Raw genomic sequence first — 7,370 nt, forward strand, 5'->3', positions numbered from 1 at the left:
CGCACATATCAAAATATCATATCGAATCCGAAAGGAGCGGCGGAATAGACATCGCCGGTCATAAGTGCAAATGTAAGCATAAGGGCCATTTAGGGCCATCATAACAAACAGACCGCTTTAAGACCAAATATCAAAGTCAAACAAACACATATAGGACCCTCGCCCCACAAACATGACTACAGGCCTCTACGAATCCAAAACAAGACATATGGCGAGACAGGGCCCCGCCGTACCCGAATAGTCAAATGTACAAAATATACATAGCAAAAGATGTCTGTACTAGAAGTGGACTCCGGATCAAGGAGGAGTACTCCGAAATAGCAGAAAAGTGAAGCCTACAGTGGAGGATCACCAATGTCTGTACCTGCGGGCATAAAATGCAGCCCCCCGAAGAAAGGGGGTCAGTACAAAATATGTACTGAGTATGTAAAGCACGGAGTACAGAAATATGGGCCAAAACTGAAAGCAAACCGGATATCAAAGGGAAGTACAAATCAGTATGTCAAAATCCGTATCAAAATCATATACATATACATAATGCAAACGAAACCATGCAAAGCTCAAGAACGTGGTCACCACTCCGACGCTGGTGCCACACACAACATAACACCGGAAGGTTTCAAATCTCCGTACATCCCCGAACACATACATATGGGAGCGTATCGCATCACCAGCCATATCACAGCATAACTCCAAACGGAACCCAGCCCTATGGCGAGGCCTCGGGAACCGTAACACAACATACGGTCGAATTATCATAGGGCGCACGAATCATAACCGGCTCGGGAACCGGTGAACGAAGTCATAATAAGGCACGAGCGGAGTCGTGAGCAAACAATTGCAAATTATATTTCAAAATAGCCTTTCAAAACTTAATAATTTCATAAGTCATTTCATAGACCAAAATAGACAATTGGTTACTTGATACGAGAGTTTAATTTAGGAAATGTTTCCAAGGCGGTACGTATGGTTCAAACGGAGCTTAACATATCATAATAGTCAAAACATATTTCATAGAGGAAAGTTTCAAAGTCGAAGATCTCATATCGAAGTTCATCCAAAAAGAGAGCCCGATAGGACAACTAGGGCGTCTCGGGGTTAGCGGGCCCACCTCGGGTCAAATCGAGGTGGCGAACATAATTTACGAACATTTAGAGGCTAACAGATCATACATAATGATTTCAAAGCGACCCGACCACATTTCCATAGATTTCGGATATTTAGTTGCATTCTAGCCAAAATAGAGCCTTTAGGCTTCAATTGAATTGAATGAATAGTAGCCGTTTTATAGATCGGGTTTCGAGGAGCAAAATTGCTCCGAAGGTTCCAATATTCACCTAACATACTAAGACATGCCAAAAGAAGAAGTGGGAAGCTTTACATACCTTATAGACGTCTTATGCTCTCCCTAAAATCAAATCCCGTTTCGTCCGGAATCTGCAAATGGTCAAAGTTACCAATTAGAGATCCTTAGGCTTAAGAATTCCATTAACTTCATTTTTGTCTACCGAAATTTCGGCAGCATTTCCCCTATATATCTAACACCCCCGAGACTTAGTTCGGCTCAAAATATATCAACAACAACAACCCAAACATCATCAAACAACATAAACCATAATCAAACCATTCTAACTTCAAAATTCTACCTTATTACATAAGTTGGTAACTCTTCATTCAAACTTCAAAATTCCAAATCTATATCCACATTATTGTATTCATTCACTCATTCAAGATTATTCAATCACATCCCAAATATGTTCCAAACCATATACAAAATTTCCCGAAGTACATTACTTTCCATATTTCATCCAAAACATCAACAATTATGACGAACATTCTAACTCGCATTGTTTCACTTCAAATTCATTAACATCAACCATAAGTCATATTTAAAGTCTTTAGCATCATAGATATACCATGATATACACAAATATACCAAAGGTATACACTTTCCCGTAATGTTCTGAAATCATTTTCCAACACCAATTCAATTCATTAAACGATGATTTACGTCATAAATGTCACAACGACGCCACAAACCAACTAACAAGATCAAATTCACATGGCCTTGCACTTCATGTAGCTCACGGCTACAACACCAAACACACACACACCCATGGTTTTCTACACATATCAAAACTACGGGATTCTCGTCTATTCTTAATCCTTATCATATTCATACAAATTCTATAACAAAAGAATAGCAAAATTCTTACCTTTTCTTAAATTTCTGACTTGTCGCAAACGCGCACCTTTCGCCAAACTAATTGTACCCCGTTGAAGAGCGTCTTGAGTGCTCTACAAATATGGAAAGAACAAGACTTTTGGATTAGAATCAAAGCTTGGAGAATTTTTTTTTCCTTTTCTTGGGTTCGGCCGAAGGGCTTTAGAGCTCAAAGTTGAGTTATGATTTTTGTTCTTGATCATTACAAAGGATAGCTTGATATATATCCATAACTAAGGGTCATGTGCATAACACATGACATTTAAAAATGGGTTTGGGCCAAGCCTAGTGGCCGGCCACCCCACAAACTTTGGGCCCCAATTTTTGTTCTAATTTCTTGGCCCAATTCATTAAAAGTCCCATTTTGTAATTCCCGAAACTAATTTCCGAAATTCCAAATTTACCCTCGGCCTTCCCCGATGTCTTGGCACCAAAGATTACATAACCAACATAGTCATATCAACTAGAATCAAGATACTTCCTTATAACATATAAGTCTTAATTATTTCTCGATTTCCAATTATACGAAAACGCGGGACATAACAACTGCTGCTAACTCCAGATCATGAGTAGGATAATTCTTCTCGTGCTTTCTGAGCTGTCTGGAGGAATAAGCTATAACCTTGCCACGCTGCATCAATACACAACCTAGTCCAACACTTGAAGCATCACAATATATAGCATAGCCATCTGGTCCGTCGGAAAAAGCTAGAACTAGAGCCGTCGTCAACTTGCCTTTCAGCAACTGAAAGCTATGCTCACAAGCATCATTCCACTGGAACTTAGTTGCATTCTGGGTTAGCCTTATTAAAGGCACTGAAATCGAGGAAAACTTTTCTATAAATCTCCTGTAATATCCTGCTAGCCTCAGAAAACTGCGTACCTCAGTAGGTGTCGTTGGTCAGGGCCAAGTCTTTACCGCCCCAACCTTCTGTGCATCTACCTGAATACCGTCAGCTCTAATAATATGCCCCAAGAATGCTACTGAGGTTAACAAAAATTCTCACTTAGAAAGTTTAGCATACAACTTTTTGGGCTGGAGCACCCTAAGTACCATCCTCAAATGTTCTGCATGCTCCTGTTTTGAACGTGAATAAACCAGAATATAATCAATAAATACGATAGCGAACGCATCTAGAAATGGTTTGAATACCCAGTTCATCAAGTCCATAAACACCGCTGGAGCATTGGTCCCAAAAGACATCATTCTAAACACATAATGCCCGTATAGGGTCCTAAATGCCGTCTTCGGAATATCCGCCTCTTTTACTCGCACCTGATGATCACCTGACCGCATGTCTACCTTCAAAAAACACTTAGCACCCTGCAACTAGTCAAATAGATCATCAATACTGGGGAGGGGATACCTGTTCTTTATCGTTACCTTATTCAGTTGCCTATAATCAATATACATCCGCAGCGACCCATCTTTCTTTCTCACAAATAGTACCGGTGCTTCCCAAGGTGACGTACTAGGCCTGATGAAGCCTTTCTCTAATAATTCTCTCAGTAGCTCCTAGCATTCCTTCAGCTCTGCTGGTGCCATCCTATAAGGAGGCATAGATATATGCTGAGTACCTGGCAGTACATCTATAGTGAACTCTATCTCCCATTCTGGAGAAAGACCTGAAAGTTCATCTGGGAATTCATTAATTACTGGGACTGACTGAAGAGCCGGTACCTCTGGTTTAATATCATGCACTCGAACCAGATGATAGATATAGCCTTTTCTAACTATCTTCCTTGCCTTGATGTATGAGATAAACTTACCCCTCGGCGATGTTGTATTCCCTCTCCACTCTATAATCGGCTCTTCCAGAAACTGAAATCGAACTATCTTTTCTCTACAATCAACATTAGCATAACAAGAAGCTAACCAATCCATAACCATAATAATATCAAACTCAGTCTTGTAAAACTCTATTAGATCCGCTAGGGTATGACGACTATATATAACCACTGAACAATTTCTATATACTAGCTTAGCTATGACAGAATCTCCTACCGATGTAGTTATCTCAAATGGTTCTATCAATTCAGGTTCTATTCCAATTTTACTAGCAACAAAGGGGGATACCGATGTAGTTATCTCAAATGGATCTATCAATGCATACACGTCCCGGGAGAAAATTGATAATATACCTGTAATCACATTCGGTGATGCCTCCTGATCCTGCCTAGTAGCCAAAGCATATATGCGGTTTGAAGGACCGCTAGAATTGGGAGCTCCACCATGACCTCTACCGCGGCCTACTGGTGGTTGAGTACCCTGCCCCGTAGGGCGCATACCTACAGAAGAATATGAACCAACAACCAACCCAATAGGCTGAGCCATACCACTTGCACCACCTCTATAAGGACACTTTCTCATCATATGGCCCTGAAGGCCGCAAGAAAAATAAGCACCTGTAGCCAAACGACATTCCCCGGAGTGGGTACTGCCACACTGAAAACACCGAGGCAAAGGTGGCCTCGACTGACTCGAACCCCTGCTCATTTGTGAACCTGAGGCCATGGAGCTTTGATCGGCTCCTGTATACCCTACGTGGTCGAATCCCCTACCCGTGAACCGTGGAGGTACACTCTGTGGTGGCTGAGAAGGATATCTAGCATGCTGCTGAGGTTGTCCAGCTCGAAACTCACCAAAATAACCCGCTGATCTAACCCTCTTATGCTGGCCTCTGTCATGGTCTCTATCTGGCTGACGTCCCCTGTGTTGATCCTCCACCCCCTGTGCATATGCTTGTACCCGAGCAATATCCATAGCTGGCTAAAGAGCCACTTCCATATAACCATCAATCAACTAATGATCCACTCCCATCACATCATGATGCACCCTATCCCCTATATCAACTACAATAGTCGGCGCATATCTAGCCAACGAATCGAACTCGAGACTATACTCCCGAACGCTCTAGCCATTCTGCCTCAAATGTAAAAATCTATCAACTCTAGCTCGCCTCATCTCTGGAGGCTCATGTACTGGGGCCTCGGGAGCTGGCGCTGGTGCTGCCCCTTGAACGGGAGCTAATGCTGCACTGAGCTCCTCTGGAGGTAGCGATGTAGATGAGCTCGCTGATTGGGCTACTATCTCAGCCATAAACTGGGCACGGGCCCTAGTAACTCTCTGAGTCTTGCTAGTATCTCCTGCTACTGCTTTGCCCTTCTGGGAGGCTGTCGCTTTCTTTGGAGGCATAATTGGAAACACAACAATTCGTTAGGGAGGAATTATCCAGATAACATAGCTCTATCGCATGATCTAGAATAAGAAGGAAAGATGACATCCTAAATGTCCTGTAGCTTCCTGTTTATAGATGTGGTGCACAACACACTGATAAACAAGACTCTACTAGACACGGCCTGTAGACACTCCGAGGATGAACTGCTCTGATTCCACTTTTATCATGACCCAAATCGACGGGCCATGACTAATGCCGGAGCGGGACACTCGTATACGAATCTGCTATAATAAATCAGACTGAAACCAAGGACAATATGGAAATTGTAAAACATAACCAAATATGCAAGTCGGCAAGGGTGTCACTATATACAGGAGTACCCAAAATGAACTACTCGAGATAGCTAACCAAAACATATATACAACCCACACATGTCTAAAGACCTCAAAGAGTATAGAAGTGACAAATGAAGAGTCAGGGCCTAGCTCCGAAACAGTGACATAAGTATATATAAAAAGGGGCTGTACCGAGGTGGCTCAAGCTCCGAAAATGTGGAGATCTTCAAGTAGCTGAATAGAAGTCCTAGGCTAGAGGATCATGAAGCTGAGTATCTGTACATGCGGGCATAAAACGCAGCCCCCGAAGAAGGGGGGTCAGTACGAATACTGTACTGAGTATATAAGGCATGAGATCAATATGTACATAAAATCCTGGAAGGCATTTGAGACATGTCAATGAATGGGCAAGATAAATGAATCAGTGCGGCTATATCAAGGAAACACATATATCTATAGTGTCACACCCTAACCTTACTAAGGTGTGATGGGCACCCGACCCTTACTTAGGGCCGAGCGAACCCTCAGACTCCTATTACATGCATAATCTTGTCAAACTTTTAAATCACAAAAGGATAATATGCATAGAAAAACTTTCAGAAATATTCTTTCTCGTAACTTTCAAATCAAACAAATCTGTAAACATATAGAACTTATTTCATAACATAAAATGACACATCGGCTGATGGAGCCGCTTATAGAACTGACAACCAATACCCACGACTCTGTCTGCAAAGTCTCTAACATCAAACAGAAATCATAACATGTATACTCCGACTAGGCAGCATCCCAGGAACAAGTAGAGCCTGCCAACTCCACTGGAACGTCTTCTGTGATAGCTTCAACTCGTCTGGGTGTACCTGCGCGGCATGAAACGCAGCCCCCCGAAGAAAGGGTGTCAGTACGGAATATGTACTGAGCATGTCAGACATGAAATACAGAAAACAAAACCATCATCGAAACAAAACAGAATAAGAGTGAGTACATTATCCAGAGTATCAGAATGGTCGTTTCCCAGACACAGATCATATATGCCGAAGTCGTATGTCAGAAGAAGTACAAAAGGTACAGAAAGCCAAAATACTTACTTTCCAAACACAAATGATGTATGCCAGAGTCATATATCGTGTGTATGCACATAACAGATCCCGGCCCTCTAGTAAGGGACGCGGTGAACAGAGTCATCATATGCCAAAATCATATATCAGATATGCAAACAACAGATCCCGACCCTCTATTGCGGGACGCGGTGACAGAATCATATGCCATCCTGGCCGCCGCCCCATATCATCATAAACATACATATAACAGAACCAGGCCCGCAAGTGAGAGGGACGCGGTGAACAATGCAGAGAAGTACGCACGAGAACATATCCTGGCCCGGGCTCAGTGAAATCCAAACTGAGGCTTACACGAACAGTGTAGTGCGAAACCATATGCACAGAAAACAAGACCCGATAGATACGTACACTTACCGACATCGGACGGCTCAGAAACAAGTTTCGGGTCAATCCAACTTCGTATAGGAAAGTTATGGATGTTTGAAGTACAAAACATTCTATAAGCGTTTCAAAGAAAATTTGAGATCTTTTTCGAAAGTTAGGGACATTATAACTTACAGAATTCTTTCAG

This window comes from Lycium barbarum, chromosome 1 (assembly GCF_019175385.1).
Source record: "Lycium barbarum isolate Lr01 chromosome 1, ASM1917538v2, whole genome shotgun sequence".
Classification (NCBI taxonomy): Eukaryota; Viridiplantae; Streptophyta; class Magnoliopsida; order Solanales; family Solanaceae; genus Lycium; species Lycium barbarum.